Source organism: Ursus americanus, chromosome 13 (genome assembly GCF_024610735.1).
Source record: "Ursus americanus isolate L20-20 chromosome 13, mUrsAme1.1.p, whole genome shotgun sequence".
In the NCBI taxonomy this organism is placed as follows: Eukaryota; Metazoa; Chordata; class Mammalia; order Carnivora; family Ursidae; genus Ursus; species Ursus americanus.
In genome coordinates, this window is record NC_142139.1 from 53,539,195 (window position 1) to 53,560,797 (window position 21,603).

At 34.9% G+C, this 21,603-nt stretch overlaps 1 protein-coding gene and 1 pseudogene across 1 annotated transcript in view; one reads left to right on the forward strand and one right to left on the reverse strand.

Annotated features, from left to right (window-relative positions):
* Nucleotides 1-21,603, reverse strand: part of SPOCK3 (SPARC (osteonectin), cwcv and kazal like domains proteoglycan 3) — a 447,562-nt gene that overhangs the window by 377,923 nt on the left and 48,036 nt on the right. The gene's annotated exons all lie outside the window — the stretch shown is intronic.
* LOC148109093 (U2 spliceosomal RNA) lies at nucleotides 17,402-17,467 on the forward strand (annotated as a pseudogene).

Sequence of the window (21,603 nt, forward strand, 5' to 3'; positions counted from 1 at the left end):
TTCTTGTTAAAAACTGTTCAGTTGCACACAATTAAAGATTCCCGTGACATCTTCTCAAGGGGACTGTCAAAGGAAGCATGTTAACGGACGACGATTAATTATTATGTTTTGAAGAAAAAATATAGATTCTTCTATTCAATGGCAATGTGCATTAAGGCATAATTTTAATAGCTAATTTATACACTAACGTTTTCAAGTCAAGTGGAAATGCTAAATGTTTATTAGATGTATTAGTTTTTATTCATGAACACATGGCTGTTACTATTGTGGGACACATATTGGTTTTCTTGAGTGGGGGAGTCAAATAAAACTACATGTGTAAAGACAGCATTATTGTAAATTGCTAACCAAATATTAAATCTTATTAAAGTATGAGCTCCTTGATTGTAGTGAACATTCCACATTTAGCTATAGCTGTAGGTATAGATACAGATATGCCAAAAACTTGAGTTCCGCAATCAGAAAGACCTGGATTTGAATTTGAGCTTGGCCATTTTCTTGTTTTGTGACTTAGGGCAGGTTCCTTACCTTCTCTAGGTTTCAGGTGTTTCATTTAAATGTCTGTAATGATAAGAAGGGCACATATTGCATGGGGCCCTGGGTGTTACATGCAAATAATGAATCATGGAACACTACATCAGAAACGAAGGATATACTATATGGTGACTAACATAATAAAAAATTATTTAAAAAAAAGAAAAATAAATAAATGGCTGTAATGAGGATTAAATGGGATGATCCGGGCAAAGTGACTCATGGACAATAACAGCTCAATAAACATTAGCTCAATTGTTCTCTTAATTATTACCAATTTTCTCTCTCAAGAGACATCTATGAAGTAGATATTCTATAACCCTTCAAAGTAATGCATGAATGGAATAAAGGCTTTTGTTCTGTTTTCCCAGACCATTTAAGCCCTGAAATCACATCCTTGAATTTGGGAATGAGGAATTTATTAAAAGTTTTTAGAGAAAAGTATTAGAACAGTGATTAGTTTAAATGACAATTTTTAGGCGATGATAATCCTATTGACAAATGATTTTTAAAATATACAGATGAGCACAATTCAAATTTTAGAAGATCTTGGCAGAAAAATTATTGAGGGAATCGTGGCATTTAGGTGACAAAGAAATAGACACAGATTTTCAAAAGAAATTTTATGTACCACCAGGAATGATGGAGAGAGGCGAAGCTGAAATTAAAAAGTGATTGGAGTAAGAGATATTCCGAAGAAGGTGGAATGGGTGGGACACAGAGCAAAAGGCTGATCTGTCTGACAGGAGAAAACTGGCTTTGATGGTACTGAAAAGGACAAACAGAGATAGTAGGAAAAGAGAAGAACACAGATTCTTGGGGTGGCAACAAATGAATATAGCCTTGCATGCATAACAAGAAGTAAATATTTTATACGGCTGAAGATGTCAAGATATTACGTTTGGTCCACAAAGTGAGAGAGTAAGACTGTTCAGGGGCCCATCTGGTTTTGTTAGAATGCAAATATGTCTTAGCGCTCCTAGAGGTGGGATTTCCCAGGTGTGGTCTTCATGATGGGTAGTTAGTACCATGGCCAATGCTGGTGCACTCATTATGTCAAGAAAAGAAAACGAGAAACAATGAATTCAAGGAATCCAGAGTTATCAGCATGGATGTCCAAATTACTAACTAAGGGTGATAAGTATGCCATTCATTTTAAGAGTACCATGCTGAGAGTAAAAAATTCAAAGGAACTTGTGTTATCTTTTCATCGGAAACAGGGGAAGGTAACACTGAGCCCATCGTCTGATAAAGCATGATCTATTAGACTAGGATGCTTACTGTGGTTGTTCTCAAATCATGCTGCATATTAGAATCATCTGGAGACATTAAAAAAAAAAAAAGATTCTCAATGCCCAGGCCACACCCACGGTGAGTTAAATCAGAATCTCTGCGGTGTGTTCTAGGCATTAATTTTTGGTAGAGCTTTCCAGGTGATTACAAGATATTGCCAAGTTTGAGACTCAGTGCTTTCTGCCATATTGAAAAAGTCAGAGGCCGAGGTTTTGCGTACCCTTCTGACTTTGGACAGGACTAAACAGGCTAGAGAGAGCCTCGGCCAAAAGAGCACAATCCTGCCATGCCTGAGGTTGCCTGGGCTAGCTTTTTGTTTAGAGAGCAATCGCTCTTCCACATTCTTAGTTTTTATGTCATAGAGGGATAAAGAAAAAAATACAGGAGGGAATTAAAGAGCATGAAACCAGTCCTTAAATATCTTTCCTCTGAAGCTGAAAATATTGTCATATTCAACAGTGGTATAGATCCGGTGCTATGCTATGCTAGTAAACCATCCACAGATAATAACTTCAATTAAAATTAGTAGCAGGGTGGCTTTCAACTTTGATAGCAGAGAGGGGCCCTACCAACAATTCTTTTTTTTTTTTTCACAGAAAACACAATAATTGGTTTCTCTCATTTTTACTTAAAATTTAAAATATAATACATAATGGAGTCCAAAGCACAAATCAACAGAGAGGAGCAATGCAATTTAAAGAATGTGAGATAAGGTATTTTGAGATAAGAACCCAAATATTTTACATCACTGTAAAATATAGAGCTATATATCCGAAAGTATCCATTAGTTATGGGACATCCATAAATAATTTCACAACTTGAAATATCAAGCTAAAGTATGCTATTAATATAAATGTTCCAGGAAACTGCTTGTGGGACATTTGCTAGATAAATAGAAATTTCAGTGTATATAAGTCATATCACCCATAAATAGAGACTACCAAAGTGATAAAGGTTAGTAACATTATAGGAGAATATGGCCAATGCTAATATTTTATATATATAACAATGAATCATGGAGTAACTTCTTCTCAACTTATTGGATATGGAGAGTATAATAATCAGGACTGTTGAATAGAGTCATTAAAGGCTCATTTCCCTGACAGTTCGGTAACAGACATTGGACACGTCTGTGTGATAAAAGCATCACTTGAACACTTTAAAATCATCTAAACTTGGACTAAACTGAAACTCGAACTTCTTTAATAATCACTGTACACTTTGATTCAAATAGAATATAATTATGAGCAGTTGTTGAAATTTGAGAACAGAATTTCCACTTTGAGAAAATAAATTATGTTTTCAAATGTAGAAACATTCCAACATAACAATTAAACGAAGCATCACATACTTCCAAAATACTACAGTGACCAGAGTTTCAGGGTATCTTGTACCTAAACATATTGACCAGGGTGTGCTTTTCAAAATACACTCCAAGTATATTGAGACAAAAATTCAATCTTCTAGTAAAGACAGGTTTTATTGTTTATCATTTCTCTAGCATAAACTAAAGTAAACTCATCTATCTGGATATTATAGCAATTATCGAAAGTAAAAAACATTATAATAATATCAAATATTTCCTGATTAACAATAGTGATAGGCACTATGCTAAACTCCTTCTAAAACTACATTCTCAATATATTTGATTTTATTCTCACATCACACCATGAGAGGATATTATAATCCCATTCTACAGATGATGAAACTGATATTCAGTTAGGTCTGATAATTTCTCTAAGGTTACTAACACACAGTATGTGACTAGGCTTAGACTCACTCACAGATCATCTATCTGACTTCTAAACCAAGGGTCTGTCCATTACATGAGACTATCTTTCTACAATGCACTTAGAAACCCTCTAAAAAATACAAAATAAATGGAGTGTCCATGGGATAGTAACTGGAGCAACTTTTGGCATCAATTTGAGATATTTCCGCTTAGGCAACTGTTAGATTATATAAATTAAAGAGAATTGCTTTATAGCCTCTGCTGTTACATATGTAACTATTTGAGGTCAAATTCAAATTAATTAAAATAAAATAAAAATTTTAAAAATTAAGCTCCTCAGCCACACTCCAGTGCTCAATAAACACACATTGCTAGCTGCTACAGTATTGGAGAAGGCAGATATAAAATATTCTCATCATCGCAGAAAGTTCTGGTGGACCATATTATATACTGTTATCTTAAAAATCTTTAAGTCAAGAAGTATAGTGTGATCTTTGACTTTATGACTCTAAATTTTAGCAACAATTTTCCTAACATATTTAATGTCTGTAATAGAACACAGTTGCTATAGCATTAAATTCAAACAACACAGTATCAAGGCACAAAGCAGTTTTTTTTCAAAGTCATCAACTAACAAATAGAATTTACATGTGTGGGTGTTAGAGAACTTGACAGCAATATGTCTGGGTTTTGGGGGAAAAACTAGAACCAGTGTTTTAATCATTGTCAGAACTCTGTCTCTTCATTTCTCATCTTTGCTTTCATTCTCATTTTTTGTCCCAATCCCCTGATGCCAGTGCTATTTTATCTGGTAAGAATCACACATAATGGTATATCAAATTTGAGGTTTCCTTTTATACTTTGAAAACTGTTATTTCAATACAATTTGTTTTCTTTATAATCCCAGGTATTTTACTGTACGCATTTCACCAAAGTGATCATTGTGACCCCCAAAAAAAAAAAAAAAAAAAAGAACCAATGCATCTAGGGATAGACTATATTCTCTCTGGCTTCGGCTCCATAATTTCCCCCAAAAAGTTTGAACAGCCCAAATGGGTCAGGTGCCTATCTTGGGATCAGGGTCAGGTCCTATGAACACACAAACGCTCCACCAGAAATCATATATGTGAAATGAATCTGGTGTAGCAACAAGAGAAGTGAGGGTTTTGTTATAACATGAGAGTTAGAGGAAAGAAAAAAAAATAGCTATCTACCATGCTAAAAGAGTATTTGAGCTCTCAGTTTATATGCAGCTCTCATGGAATTAAGCAACTGAGCAAAAGAAACAAATTACCTCAATAGAAGGGAGGAATAAAGAAGTCTGTTCAACATTCATTTTTAGTACTATAATCCTGCCATGACCTCTTCCAAAATCCTCCCTACCTATGATTACATGGGATTCAACAAAAAATTGAAAATTTCTATCATTCCTGTGTCTTTTCAATAAACCAATCTTCTCCATGTTCTAAAACTGCTACAGATTTTGAGGACATCTCTATAGGATACCATTTTTATTGGAGTCAATGATTGAGAAACAAGCCCTGCAGAACAGCAGCTCCGAAATCTGATCGCATGAACCCTAGGTGAAATTACTAGCATCTAGCAAACCAAAGACATAATGTGCTATCTGATCTCTCCTGCTCTCTTTGTGCTTGGTAGTTGTGGTGATGGGAGGAAGAGCAGTGTTCAATTATTCTAATGTTTTGCCTTGAAATTATTTTACCGCACTACCTGTGTTAAATTGTCCATCCAAGTAAGTGGTTATCACCCTCAGAATAGGAAATTATATGGTGTGTCTCGTAATATCATATAATTTATTCCAGGATTTCATCACGTGTCTAGTCCCTTAAAATGCAGAAAATAAACAAAGCAATATTCCCAAGTGTTCTAATTGAAGTTACAACAAAAGCTTGGAAGAAAACAGAACACATGAGATGCAATAAAAACTGCTGTGTAAAGCAATTCAAAATCTACCCCTTTTCAATTCATAAAAGTCTAAAGCTCCTAGAACATGCTGTTAATTCACTTGAGTTTTACCACTTCCACAGAATAAATTTTAAATCACTGGGCAGGAGGTATTAAATAGGGAATTGTTAACAAGCAAATACAAAAGACTTGAAAAGGTCAAAAAAATTAAATTAAAATGGCAGAGAAAATATGACTGCAATATTTGGAAGATATAGAGCAACCCCGTCTCATAGAAATATTACGTGAACCCCATACACAATTTTAAATTTTCTAGTAGCTGCATATAAAAAGTAAAAAAAAAAAAAAAAAAACAGGTGAAATGAATTTTAATAATATATCCTACTTAATCCAATACATTTAAAATAGGTAATATCTAATCAATGTAAGAATTGATATATTTTACATTAATGTTAACACTAAGTCTTTAACTGTTACATATTGACAGCATAATCTCAACTTAACTCTGCCACATTTCGGGTTCTCGTTAACCACCACACTGTACAGGGCAGCTAGTGCTCGTTAATGAGAAGTCAGAGTGCAATCATAGTGGCTCTGTCCCCTCACTTTTCCAACTTCAATTTATAAAAACACACAAAGTTAGTAACTCTTTTCCTCTAAATCACTTCCTGTTTATATTATAGTAACTTAAATATCTGCACTTATAAATACACTCGTGCAACTTTACTTCCTCTGCACCATGAACAGTTGCTTGCCCGGTGGGTGGTATTCATCCCACGGTGCATCAGCCCCCTTTTTGTAGTTCCGGCATGTGAGAAGATATGGAACAGCAACTTCCTAGGGAAAAGCTATGATGTACGGGAGAGGGTTTTTTTTTTCCATTTTAAAGAATGTAAAATATAGGATTTAGTTCAAAGTAAAAACATAAGGAAAATAAGATAACGTAGCTCACTGAGGTCTGCATAATTTCTCTAGGCCGTTTAAAGGAATGTCTTAGAAATATGCCCTAAGGTATGACCAACTAACCTGATACCATTTTAAGCATTGATAGTACCCAGAGCTTCCCATCCAAAGTATCTAAAGAGCTTAAAACCAAAGCACAGACATAAATGATCCCAATTGTTAATACTCTTCCACGATTCAAGAATGAAAATTATAGGGTAAGATTTAGGGAAGGAGAATATAATTACTTGAACTGGAATTTGGCCAAACACTGGTTTTCTATTCAAAGCACTCATTGAAAATGTTTTGTAGTTTTTTAAACAAACATTACAGGGCTGTATGTTAATTGAGATTCTGAGAGTAAAATGCAGGATCTCCAGCAAAAGAAATTATTCACAAACATTTGTCACTGCATTATTCTGGGAGAGTGGTGGTGGTGCAGAGAATGAAATTTCCAGAACCACGCCTTCAAAATCTGTTTGTACTTTTTTTTTTAACATAAATTCTTTTTCTTTTTTAAGATTTTATTTATTTATTTGTCAGAGAGGGAGCGAGAGAGAGAGAGCATACAAGCAGGGGGAGCAGCAGGCAGAGGAAGAAGCAGGCTCCCTGCTGAGCAAAGAGCCTGATGCAGGACTTGATCCCACGACCCTGGGAACACGATCTGAGCCTGAGCTGAAGGAAGGTGCTTAACCAACTGCGCCACCCAGGCGCCCCTGTTTGTAATTTTTTTTTTCTTTTCAAATTCTGCTTTAATAACTTATGAAATAAAATATGGACTAAAGAAAGATAGAGATAAAAAGGGGAAAATACAAAATTCCCAAGTTTAGTTAGCTGTTATACCTCTGAGAACAACCCAACTTTACAAAGAGTGGTAGGTGAGATTTCCTGGGTTTGATAAACATTAAGTACCATATAATATCATGACCTGGGGAGATGGAGAGTTAAAAATATGAAGCAAATAAAGATCTAAAGCAACTTCAGACATTAGTGTTTAAATTGTACCCATGCAAAGGAATAAAATAAAATTTGCAAATAGTATTTAGAAATGTCCCTGAACAATGATACACTCATAAAATTCTAAACTTTTAATAACTCCGTTGATTGATCAGCAGAAAAAAAAAGGGGGGGTGCTGTTTCTGGTGTTAATGTTTGGGAAAAGACACATACTATATCCTACTTACTGAACAATTTGCCAGGCACTTTCACACAGTGAAGATTTTTAAGAATCCCATAATAAATGTTTAATAGGTTGAGTTTTTTTAACCTTTTTTTATGCTACTGAAGTTCTGGAAAGAACAATTCTAGAAATGTTTCCCTAGAATAACTATCTTGATTATATACATACAAAAGTTTAGGTTTTTGTTTTTTTTTTCTGGTATTTCACCAAATCTTGAACATCTACAATTCATTCTGCCTATATTTTTCTGTGTCACACAATTCCAATAACTGAGAAGCTCTCGTGGAAATAGCAGATTTTATAATAAGCCACATGTGCAAGTCATTGTATGTTTTTTTATTCTTAAGAAACCAAATCCTCTTTTCAATGTTTTACAATGTTTACTTAGAAATAGCAAATGCTTTGGGGTACTGTATAATTAAGTATAAAATCACTATATCCTGACAGCATTTTACATCCTAATCCTAACACAGCGATTCGAGGCTAACATGATTGGTTATAGATAGAGGAGAATATAGAAAAGAAGGGCTATAGGAACACAGAAAATAATTCTAAGATTACCCAGTAGTAGCTTATCATATTTTTTAACACTGCCATAAAATGGGGTTTTTTGGTTTTGCTTTTATAAGTATGGAAATAGGGATACACTATAGTCATTGGCAACAGATCTCAGAGATAGCCCTCCTCACGTCAACACCTCCAAGAATGGGCTTTGCTGTGCTTTTAAACACAATCATTTAAAAATACTTTCCAATACTAAAAATATGTTAAAACAAAATACCAAGCACGTCAACAAATGAGATTGCACATACACATTTGTAAGACATACAGTGGGTGTCATCACCAACTTGTCAGCAACAATCTATCACCCTTGTTTTCATTCTGATGTATAGTGGAGTTTTGTCAGGATATTATACACAGGAGATCGCTCTCCTTACCAGGCTACTATTCTATTTGAACCAAGTAAATAACCTCTGAGAGCTTCTAGGATATGAACCAACTCCCAGGTGATTTTCTTTCAGAATGTGTTGTGTAATAGTTATTAACAATAGTCAAAGAATATTCTACTTTTTACACAGTTCAATTCAAATAAACTCTTTCCTTGAAAAAGTATAGGAGAAACAAAATGGATAGTAGAATTATATCTATAAATATTATCAACTCTTTGTGCCTGAATTTATTTTCCAAATATTTAATAAAAGTACATATCACTTAAGATGTTTTAAAAAATATAACTGAGGTAAAGGTCATCAAAATATTTTTGTTTATTGTATGTTTATTTTTTCCCTGAAAGGATCTCAGTAAGGATAAAATATCCATTCATGCATATTGGAAGAAAAAGCTAGTCAACTAGAAAAATGTTAATTATACATGGTTAAAGAGAGACTTTTAAAAAGTAAATATGTTAGTTAAGCTTGAATATTAAGCATACTTTAAGATGGTATTTGTTAGAAAAAATATGGGAACTAGTATGACTAGAGGTCACATTAGCCATTAATCCTTGGTAAGGACCCTAGATCCTTTATAGACTGAGGCAAGTTACTTAATCCAAAGAGACTGGGTTTCTCATCTGAAGAGTAATGGCTATCTCACATAATTGCTATATTTAAAGGAATATTGTCTGTTAAACATATGTTTAACCATGTGTGAGCCATGATAATTAGTATTATAATAGCATATGCTGGGCAGCTTTTTAAGCACTACCCATGTATTATCTCATTTAACAACTAAACAACAACTCCCCAAGTCTGGGCTTTCCAATAAGGTAGCCACTAGCCTCATGTATTTAATCTTAAATTATTAAAATTAAAAAATTAATTTCTTGATCACACTGGTCATATTTCAAGTCCCCAAGAGCCATATTCCTCTAGTAACTCCCATATCAAACGGCACAGAATATTGAACATTTCCATCAACACAGAGAGGTCGACTGGACAGCACTGCTCTAAAGTATATATTTATTTATTATTACATATCTCCATTTAATAATAGAGAAAAGTAAGTTAGAGAAAGATAAAGAAATATACCCAAACCCACATGCTAGTAAGCAGGGCTAGAGCTAGGATAATACCATGGCATGCTGATTCCATGACATCACGGCAAATGGTCAATAAATGATAACTATATTTACCCTCAAATATTTTTGTAAGGCTAAATGAAATGGTTTTTGCTTTATGATTATTAAAATATAAATACCTGATTTATATTTTTCCGTATTTTGTTATATTTCATAGTAAATGTTAAAATCTTTTTAATTAAATTATATTAAATAATTACATTTTTTTTCTTGTTTTTTATTTATTATATTTTTCATTTATTATTTCATTTTATTTTTTAGAGAGAGAGAGAGCTGGGGCAAGGGGCAGATAGAATCATAAGCAGGCTCCACACTCAGCACAGAGCCCCATACAGGGCTTGATCTCAAGACCCTGAGATCCTGACCAGAGCTGAAATCGAGTCAGATTCTTTTTTTTTTTTTTTAAGATTTTATTTATTTATTTGACAGAGAGAGACAGCCAGTGAGAGAGAGAACACAAGCAGGGGGAGTGGGAGATGAAGAAACAGGCTCACAGCCTAGGAGCCTGATGTGGGGCTCGATCCCAGAAAGCTGGGATCACGCCCTGAGCCGAAGGCAGACACTTAACGACTGCGCCACCCAGGCGCCCCTCAAGAGTCAGATTCTTAACCAACTGAGCCACCCACACACCCAAATTATATTTTTCACTTAAACACTGTTTTTGTACTAGTCAATCTGAATCTTATAATTAAAAACTGGATTTTTTATAAACATAAATTTTAGGTACTCCTCATCATGTTAAATATGAGAAAATGTAATAACATAAACACATGTTAAGCACAGCAAAATATTATAGAACCAAAAATATTGCATGCACACAAGTGGGAGCTATCAAAGATCAAGAAAAATCCAAATGTCAATGGATAGAGATATAATTGAGAAGATGCTTTGCATTGCTTTAGGAAAGGATCTATTTGAGAACAGTCAGGAAAATTGCCATTCATAGAGATTCAAGATTGAGGGGCCTGGAGGAGGGCTAAATTTTCTGTAGTTATTTTTATCCAATAATTGGCATCATTAACAAAAGCAATGAAAGAGTAAAAACAATGAATTCCGAAAACTGATTTATGAAAATTTATACGGTTTACATGCCATCTTATTGAGAAGGCAACACATTCTAAGAGAAAAGGCAAATTACTTATTTAACACAGACAACCGAAGAAAACAAAATAACTCATAACTCAAATGGGCATTCTGTGGAGAAGGGGAACAATGTTACTGTTATAAAACTTTGTATTTTACTGAACCCAAAATGACTATTTTCTTTAATATTGTAGAGAACTGAAAATATTTGCACTATTTCAATATTCTCCACAAAAATAGAACATTTCAGATGAACTGTCTTTTGAATTAAGAAAGCAATACCTACTAAATTCTAAGAAATTAAAACATAGCTGAATGTTCCACAGAATCCAACAGGCACAATTCTTTTCAACTTTACCTCAAGGCTCTACCATTTTTCTTACTTGTTGAAATGTTTGACAGCCTACAACCCTTTCTCTTTGTACTGCACTAAAAGGTAAACTGATCTGTCAATGATGCTGGTACTATGATCCATCTCTCAGGAGCAGGAAAATGTTGATTTTCTTACTAAGCTCTCAAGAGTTCACATGCTCTTACTGCAAGAATGTTTGCATTTTCATAACTCTAGTTATAAAATCACCTGCAAGCCTTTTCAGCAATTAGTTTCCTGGGGACTAGTTAATAGTGTCCTGTCAGATAGCTAATATTTATGACAATGGAAGGTAAATGGTCTGTTGAAATGGAGCCCACCAATCATTAATTTCACTCCTCAGTAGGAGAATAGCAGTTTACATATATCTTTTGAAAACTGTTAAAAATGTATACATGGGATTTTGAAAATGGCAGTGGTTTTAAAATACTCAATTCTTTTTGTACCATGGTTCCATAGTGGAATAAAGTATAAAGCAGGTCTATCCTGAGTATTTCCCAAAGATTTCAATCATAAAAATAGACTTTTTTCATAATGAATTATACTTAAAATGGAGTGTACCATGTCCTACATATGTTTGAAGAAGCAAGAAAAAATTAAATTCCTGTATATTTGCATGAGTTTACAGAATACTCCCAAAGCAAATGCACTCACATGACATCTCATTTTATTTAATTCTTTCTGAGCCAGCCTAAAATCCTTAAGTAACCTTTCACTTATCTTTTCTGGGCAAATTCCATCTTGGTATTCAGTACCCATTTTCTGTATTTTTCCTGATTAAAAACGATACATTTAGATTATAAAGAAATATCATGGATCATCAATAAATCAAGAAATCGGTATACAAAAAGCAATATTCACAGTATTGAACTTGAACTTGTTATAAATGATTTTGAATTGAGTGGGATCCAGGGAGTAGCCACTTTGCCATTATGAAAGCTGACTGAGTTTTGTAGTGAGAATAGGAAGTGATTTTTAGCAATATTCCTCCTTCACCAGCTGCCATGGGCAATTCTTAATTATTATATATGATTCGAAAGCAGGGACTTATTTCTGCAAGTGCGTTGCAATTCAATATAACTACCTTAAGTCAAACTTCATCTATTTGTTAAAATAGTTTTGAAAAATTGTAATAAATCATCAACCTAGAGGGTAAGGTATTTCCCACTATTATGAGGAGGAGAGTAAGAAATAATAGTATATTTTTTGTGTAAGAGTCCAGGATAAGAAATATGAAACCCCATTTTCTATGACAGAGAATCTGTATATTGAGAAGGTACAATAGGATTAAATTGAGTCTAATGAAAAACAAGATCATTTGACTTAATTTGAATAATTCACTGAAGGAAAGGATGTAGACAGGGAACATGTATTCCAGTATCAAGTGATTGAGAATAACAAATTTATTTCATCAATAAATGGTTTTAGTTTTGTGTATATATCCATAAATATAATATCATGGGCATTGGGAGTTCAAGATACTGCCCATATTGCTCCTTTAACACACCTGTAAATAATGTTAAATAGTAGTATATATAATAGCAATAAAATAGTGTTAAAATTGCTGAAATTCAATTGAAAAGACTAGTCATTTCTCATGTTTATACCCAGGGTCATCATTTGTGAAAGCTACTGTTTCACTATTTTAAATAGAAATAAAGAATATTGTCTAATTGATTTGACCTACATGAAGTGCCAGAATAAATCAACCTGAACTTTACAAACTCTAAGACAGTTTTTGTACATCTAATATCTTTAAGTAAGTCAAAGAGAAAGCTCTAAAAATTCACAGGTGTTTATGAGAATACTGAGTTGAAACTATTGATTCATTCATTCATTCATTCAACAAGTATTTGCTATATATTGCCCATGATATGTTACATACTTTTTCAAGATGAGATCATGATGAGAGCAAACATGTATTGATTAATTTCAATGGAAAGACACTGATCTAAGCACTTTACTTCTATAAACTCATTAAATCTTCACTATGAGTCCCTTAATTATCCCAGTTTTACTGATGAGAAAACTGAGGCACACACAGCTAATAATATTTTGCTAACATCACACAACTAGGAAGTGCTACAGCTTATCTTTGAATTCTGACAACAGAGCTACCAACATAGCTTTATGCTACTCTTCTGTATCAATTTTATGTTTATCATTTTAGAAGAAAACTTGATAAACAAAATAATCAATCATCTGACCTGAAAATACCCCAGAAGGAACATCACATTTCAGAATATGGAGTTATCAAGAGCCCCAAAGTGAAGACGAGTCAAATTTCCATTTGCCAAGTTCAAGCTTTGGATTATGCTATTTCCTGTGTTAGAAAATCACAAGAGAGTACAGGAGGTCTGACTGATAGCTGGCAAGAAATCAAGTCATCTCTAAGGGTTCATGATTTCCAAAGAAAGGCAAGTGGGATAGGAGGAAGAGGACAAAAAAGAGAAACTTGCAAGCAATAAGGGACAAAGAAACAGAAATTATCCACTGTAGATTAACTCCAAGCATTTTTTTAACTATATTGGGAACAGATGATTTGACAGACCAAGGCATCCAATTCTCTATGTTTCCCCATTAAAATACTTTTCTATAAAAAAAAAAAATCTGACTTATTAAGTAGACAAGTTGGGAAGGGAGAGTTCATCTGTTTGACAAATGACTTATTTTGATTCTTCTTAATACCCAGTTATAAATTTAGAAGTGTGCACACTATGCATAGGTTGATAAAAACTGAAATTATAACATTTTTTAAGACTACATCTATTAAACAACATGAAGTATGCTATTCATCAATAACAGCTTAAGATAATACAGAAGTCTCCAAATAAAAAAGAGGTTGGCTTCCAAAAGAGTTTCTGAAGTACTTGTCTGAAGCTTTTCCAATGGGGAAAAAAATGTATAGAATGTGCTTAGGTCCATCATCAATGGTTTAATCAAGTCTTTATTTGAGCTGATTATCAATGGCTTAATCAGGCCTTTAATTTAGCTGAAATATTAACATTTACAATACAATAGATAATAATATAATGTGATCATTATCCAAATGACAAAAGTTCATATTTTCTATGAAATGTTTTGAGTGCTTGAGAAAACAACATAGATGTAATTAGAGGAAAGTGAAGAGGCAGGGAGACCACCCAAAAGCAGATCCTAAGAATTTAAGAATGCTTTGAAAATTCATGACACTATTTTTAGGTTTTATATACTTCTGCATTCAATCTATGGCATTATTTTTCTTTAATATGAAAGTATATCTTATTAGGTATCTTCATGTGCTCACTTCTTTTTTTAAAAGATTTTTTTTTAATTTATTTGATAGAGAGAGAGCACAAGCAGTTGGGAGGGGCAGAAGGAGAGGGAGAAATAGACTCCCCACTAAGCAGGGAGCCCGGACACAGGGTTCCATCCCAGGACCCTGGGATCATGACCTGAGCCGAAGGCAGACGCTTAACCGACTGAGCCACCCAGGTGCCCTGAGCTCACTTATTTCTATTCTCACATATATGGTACAAGAAAGGGATAAACTGATTCAAAAGAAAAAAAAATTAATGTGAATTAAAAAATTAATAACTTAAAAAGCAACAGAAGAAAATGAGAGAACAGTAAGGGCACTACAGGGGATCCTGGATAGACCTAAGAAGGTATGGAGCAGCATGAATTTAACTGGACTTAGGCAAGAAAGGAGAAAAGCTAACGGGAAGTACAGCAAAAGTCTGCTGCCTGTGGCAAGTTTCCAGGCAGGACCCTCTGTGGCAGGCCAGTCTGGAGTCCCTAAAACAGTGGTCAGTGGAGAAAGGCACTCGGAGACTGATGGTGAGAGTAAAACAGGTGTACAACATGCATGGTGTTTGCAAATGCAATACTCCTTACCCTGAGCTGTAACCAAAGTTCATAATCAGAATTTTCGCATTGGGCAATTATTACAGACTTCATTGATTTAATATCTGTCATTATTCGACCAGGAACTTCAATGAATTTTAGTTTGTCAATTTGCAAGTGATTAGCAAGTATCATTTTTAGGGTAATATTTACCCAATTAAGAGACATCCACTTCCTAAAATGGTACATCTTCAGTAAAAGCAGAAGCTACTCAACCTGATGTTTACGTCAGCTGACAACTAACCATTCATATCTATTGAAAGAGTATCCCTAATATTATTTTTTCCTTTGTTGTAGCTCAAATCACTATATACAAATATAAAGAAACCGTACTTCCCAGATAATTTCAACCTAGTTTCCCCCAGTTTGTTCAAATTAGTTAAATGAGTTAAATTATATTTTGCCCAAGTTATAGCTAGGCACATATTTTTTAATAAATTGGTTGTGATTTAGAATAGAGGTTTTAAAAATAATATATATGACATATGTAGATATAGACACACATATCCCTGTATGCACGTGTGTGTGTGTGTGTGTGTGTGTGTGTGTGTGTGTGTATTCATGCAAGCATTTCATTTGGGAAAGAAGTCCGGTTGACATTTCATCAAAGGTTTCAGGAAATGTGGCAAGATTTCAGAGCTCCTACTTTCTCAAGAGTAAGTTGTTTAAAAAATTTTTCATATACTGTGCCTGGGTGGCACAGCGGTTAAGCGTCTATCTTCGGCTCAGGGAGTGATCCTGGCGTTATGGGATCGAGCCCCACATCAGGCTCTTCCGCTAGGAGCCTGCTTCTTCCTCTCGCACTCCCCCTGCTTTTGTTCCCTCTCTCGCTGGCTGTCTCTCTCTCTGTCGAATAAATAAATAAAATCTTTAAAAAAATTTTTTTTTCATATACTAAATATGAAAAATCTGACAAAATTGATCACAGGAATGAATCCTTGTCTCTTACTTTTTTTTTTTCATATTCTTTACATTAATTAGGCTGCAAATTTACAGAACCGTATGCAAATCCCATACTTTCTTTTCATCTGTATCATTCATTAGCACCAGGTAACTGCAATCCAGGGCTATAATCCATGGTTATGTTTCATTTGCCTTAGTTATATGTTTGTGACTTCCTGTTTTCACTCATGAGGATGAAAGATGGTGAATGGATGCCCATAAGCACTTTGTTTATCTATGCATAAGTGGCATTCCATTTGATGATTTGAAGTGGCAGTACAAAAACTGAAATATCTCTGTATTTTTACTTTTCATTATTTTCTGCTCTTTCTATTAGAGTGGCTCCAATCACTGTTATTACAACTTCTCAATATATATGTAAATAGCTTGCACAATATTGCCTCACATATTTTTAAGTTCCTTTGCATTTTGTAACTTTTCTTTGTTACTTTAAGCCTGTATTTCCAACTACCTTGTAAATTTCTTGAAAGAAGTGTTTGTAGCCAATGCTCCCAATCTAAAGGATGTTTATTAGATACTGTTACTGAATTTCTTCATATGACCTTCTAAAATTATTCTATAGTGGCAATGACAAAAAGAAACATCTGTCATAATATGAAGAGGGTTCTAACCCCTGCTCCAATTATTTCTCTACTGACTTAAGCTTCCTTTTGTTAACTCAACAGGTATTTCTTGAGTGCCTGCTGAGTAAAGGGCACTGTGCTCCGTGCTGGGGTAACAAACAATAACCATCTCTGATTTCAAAAATCTGAATACAGTGAGCTGATAAAACAGAAAGAAAAAAAATTAGTGATTATAATGTAATGAGATAATTGCAGAAACAGAAGTACTCAGATTCAGGGAACCATATTGGATTGAGTGGTTCAGGAAATACTTCATGCTGCAGCAAAGGCAATATTGCATATTTTGCAATTTTCAACACTTAAGTACATAGATGCACTTCTAATGGCTTTGGAAATAATACAATGGGATTTTACCTGTCAGTTCTTCAGGAAAGAACATAATGAAACAGCCAATCCAAATAAAACATACAATTATATGATACTGATTTTCAAAGTAGTCATAAGATCCTATATGCGTATATGATGTATTTTTATATGATTTGTCCAATATGGTATTCCGATTACTCAAGAATTGTTTTATTCAGACAACAAATAGCAAATTTTACGTGTGTTTCAAAGGTTAATAAAAAGCGTAGGACTTAACACTATATGTGAACTAACTTGAATTTAAATAAGATATCAAAAAAAAAAAGAGAAAAAAGTGTAGGGCTTAAAAGAGTGGTCCATATGATCCTAAATATGAGGAAAAAATGCATTTTGAAGACACAGTCTATGTTTCAGGGAACCAAGGTATGAACAAACATACTTTTAAAAATGTACTACAGATTGTACTCTAGAATTTTGAAAAAAATCAATCACTTCTCGGCCTTTTGGCTAAGATCAAGTGTAGAATTTTGAAAAAAATCAAGTAAGATCCTTAAAGAAAACAGATAATTTAGGCGATAGTTTCCCAAAATGCACAGGGATTTACAATGACTAATTTCTTATATTCCACAATGAAGGAAGGAGGAGGGCAGCTTAGGAAATGTGGCATTCAGAGAAGTTCCCAAGGACCAGTAAGGTCAGACACGAGGCTATGAGCACTGACACGGAACCAAGACGAAGGAGATGAGCCTAGAGCCTGTGGGGTTGAACTGAGGCTCTAGAAGCCAATAAAGATGCCACATTTGGAGATGAGGCTAAAGCAAACAAGAGACCTTCAGCAGAAACTGCCTCAAAAAAAAAAAAAAATGTTTTAGAGTAGGGCCCTGGGGGGCTCCTAAATAAGCTTTGAAGCACCTTCAGCTGGTTTGACATTTATGCAAAATTTGTGTTTACACACGCACACACACACACACACACACACAAAGCACTTTCCTGGTGAGAAACCAATCTTTCTCGTAATATATATTCTCAAAGGACTCCTTGAAGTTTTAAGCCCCATTGATCCAGGACAAATCTAATGAAAGTCAGATTCTAGTGGTAAATATGATATGGTTTGCTTGTTCTGTAGTAGAATGCAGCTGCCACTCGCTATGTGTATTAAACATGCTTTTTTGCCTACCACCTGCAGAATTACTGGGGATGCTCAAAATGAAGTGGTAACCACATACTTAAGCAGACCTCATGAGATTACATGAATGACTTAAAGAGCTTCCAAAACCACGAAGGAAATTCTCTATAATTATAAAAGGGAGTTGTTTTCAGAACTATGAAATTGTCATTTCCCATAATTGAGACTGTATCCCAGTTGTAGTATCAATGGTACCACTTCTTATTAAACCAATAAGTCACAGTACCTTTACAACATGGCAAACTCCCAAGCAGGCTGCCCTTTAAAAGAACCACCTTAGTCAAATGAAAGTTACGGTTAAAATAATTCTTTGATTTTTTTTTCTATTTCTGAGAGTATAGTCATAGCCTTTACATTGTAGAATATTTTTTTAATGCACGTAATAAGGGGTGGCTGGCTGGCTCAGTCAGAAGAGTATGGGAATGTTGATCTCAGGGCCGTGAGTTCGAGCCCCACGATGGGTGTAGAGATTACTAAAAAAAAAAAAAAAAAAAACTTTAAAAAATACAATAAATGCACATAATAATTGTGATGAATTGTTTGTGCCCCCTCCCAAGTTCATATGTTGAAATCCTAACCCTCAGTACCACATAGCATGACCTTATTTGAAGTTAACATTTTTACAGGAATAATCAGGTTAAATCGAGGTCATGAAGGTGGACCTCAACACAATCTGATTGGTATCTTCATAAAAAGGGGAAATTTGGACACAGAAACACACACAGAGGGAACACCATGTGAAGACCAGCAGAAGAGATAGGCATCTACAAGTCAGGAGAAAAAATTGAAACAAATTCTTCCCTCACAGAGCTCAGACGGAACCAACCCTCATTCTCTTGTCAAAGACTAGAAGGGGGAACACCTGTAGTTATTCAAGTTGGGTTTAACTCTTCTTGCGGCAAGTGAGACCCACAGAGATCCATGGCGTACCTCAGAGAGTGACAGAAAGACCGATTTTAGGATTTGGGCTTTGGTGAGGGGATTTTACAAGAGGGTTCTAGAAGCAGGAATTTCACTCTGTTTTGGGTGCTGTCAGCAAGCAGGGGTCATTTATTATTGGGTACATTAAGATGTTTTAGAAGGAGAGCAGACTACAATGAGGCTAATGAAGTAGCAGTCACTCGTCTCAGCAGGTGTTCCACGTTTTACAAGGTGACGTCGTCTTTTGTATGCCCTTGGGTAAAATGATCAACCTCTTGCTTTGCCTTACCTCAGTATGGTCACAGAATGCCTATGTCTAGTATGGGTGTTCTGTAAGATTTTTTTCTTTATTTTCAATAGGAAAACACCAAGGCATAAAATTAGGATCCCAAATATCAAGGCCGCTTTTCTATTGCTTAATCTTTGTATTACAGACAAAGAACCAGAGGCACAGGAAGTTTCAGTGACTTACCAAAGGTCACACAGTTGTTAAGAACAAGGCAGGGGTTTGAACTCAGGCAACTGGGATCCAGGTTCCAAGCCCTGAGCCACTGTGCTGTGATTAGCAGCCTCCCACACCTGTGGTGGAGGCCCTCCTGCTAATGTCCCAGCCCAGAGCTCAGCACAAAAATTTACCAAGAGGTCTGATGCCATGGATGTTTTTATGGAAATCAATTTTCACATCTTTAAACTTCTTATCTCAAGGCGATTCTACCTGAGCTGGTATCTGTGATGAGGCGTTCACACCACAACATTCACATTGACCATCCGGCCATTTAAACAATAATATTCTTCTATTTAAACAACAATTTTCATTTATCTAGAGTCTTACTATGGATTGAGCATCGCCTCAAGATAGAGAAAACCTAAGTGGAAATCAAAAGGACAATTCAAAATATTGTCATCAATGAAATTATTCTTTTTTAAAGATTTATGTATTTATTTTTAGAGAGAAAGAGAGCAAGAACAAGTTGGGAGAGGAGCAGAGGGAGAGGGAGAGAAAGAATTCCAAGCAGACACCCTGCTGAGAACAGAGCCCCACCTGGGGCTTGATCTCATGACCCTGAGATCATGACCTGAGCTGAAATCAAGAGTCAGAGGCTTAACTGACTGAGCCACCCAGGTGTCCCTGAAATTACTATTAATCAAGTAACCAAACACTCCCATCCATCTCATTGACAGTCTCCATTCCAAATCCTTTCTTACTTTAAATATTAATAGCTATTGGAACAGGTCAGTAATATATGTCCCTCTTTGAATCAACACAGAATGGTTGATATAGTTGTTATTTTACCAGTTGTTACATTACTCAGTGAATAAAAAATTCTCCAAATGTTCAAATTTTCTATAAAGTTGAGTTTTTTTTAAGTATTAATCTTTATGTGTTAAATTATGTCCTAATTATACTTGATTTTTAAAATTTCAATGACAATCCAAAATTTTCATGACTAGTTACTTATCATTCAGTTACTTATTTTGGGGATTACATGAGTTAGATGTTTTTAAATGACTGATTTATACTGCTGCTATTTGTATAAGACAGCTTATTAAACTCCCTGAGATTCTGAAAAAAGGAACCTAGGCTCCCAGCACTTATGTTGATGATAGGCCCTGATTAGACATTCTGAGTCCAGTCATTGTTACTGAAATTCATTTTCCTTAGTTTCTTCCCTAAAGGCCAAGATGGAAAATGCAGAGCATAGAATAGAGCCTCCCCTGTCCCATGCTCATGCTAGCCACAGCTGGTGTGCCTCGACTCTGCTGCAGAGCCTGTACCCAGTTTGCAATGCTCAAAATAACATCAGAGACAGGCTCTAAAAATTTATCAAAGCAGGCACACAAGTATAAATCTACTTTCCATTCTGTCCCTGGGCAATTTTGGTCTCAGAAACCTCTTTGGGTTGCTAAAATGATTTCCCAGAGGAAATATTTTTTATAATCAAATAACTTTTTTTTCATTTATGACTGTTCTATTTTCTTTATTTAATTTATTATACATGGATTTCTTATAATCTTAATATAAAAATTTAATGAACAGCCATGACAATCTATATTGATTTCACTTAATGTACTTTTAACCTTAGAAAGAAATGGACATTGCGTATTTTGTTATGAGCATATCAGGATGATAGTACACTATAGTAGCCGAGATCTTCTCATTCAAAATATGCAAGAGGCGGGTGTCCTCGCTATACCAGAACCAAATTTTCAATATGTCTGTGAGGAGAACTTAGGAGACATATTTTACCTTCATTTAAAATTTATTTGCATCTACTGATTTACATGGAAGCTGGTAAGATTTCTTGGAAGGACATGCAGAATATTATGGTGAGAATTAAATAACTCACACAATCTCTAATAACATTGGCATGGGGTGTAGAGAGGGGAGAGGAATTAATGCCCCAAAGGAAGACATATTACAAGAAGGGAACACAGATTTCCTGGGAGTGACTCCGCCCCACACAGAGAGATTTAGTCCAGTGGGACCCAATTACTGTAGAACAGGGCTTCTGAGTAAAACCGCCACCTGGTTGTTTCACCTCAACATAGCCTTCCTTAGGGGCAGCATAGAGAGAAAAGAG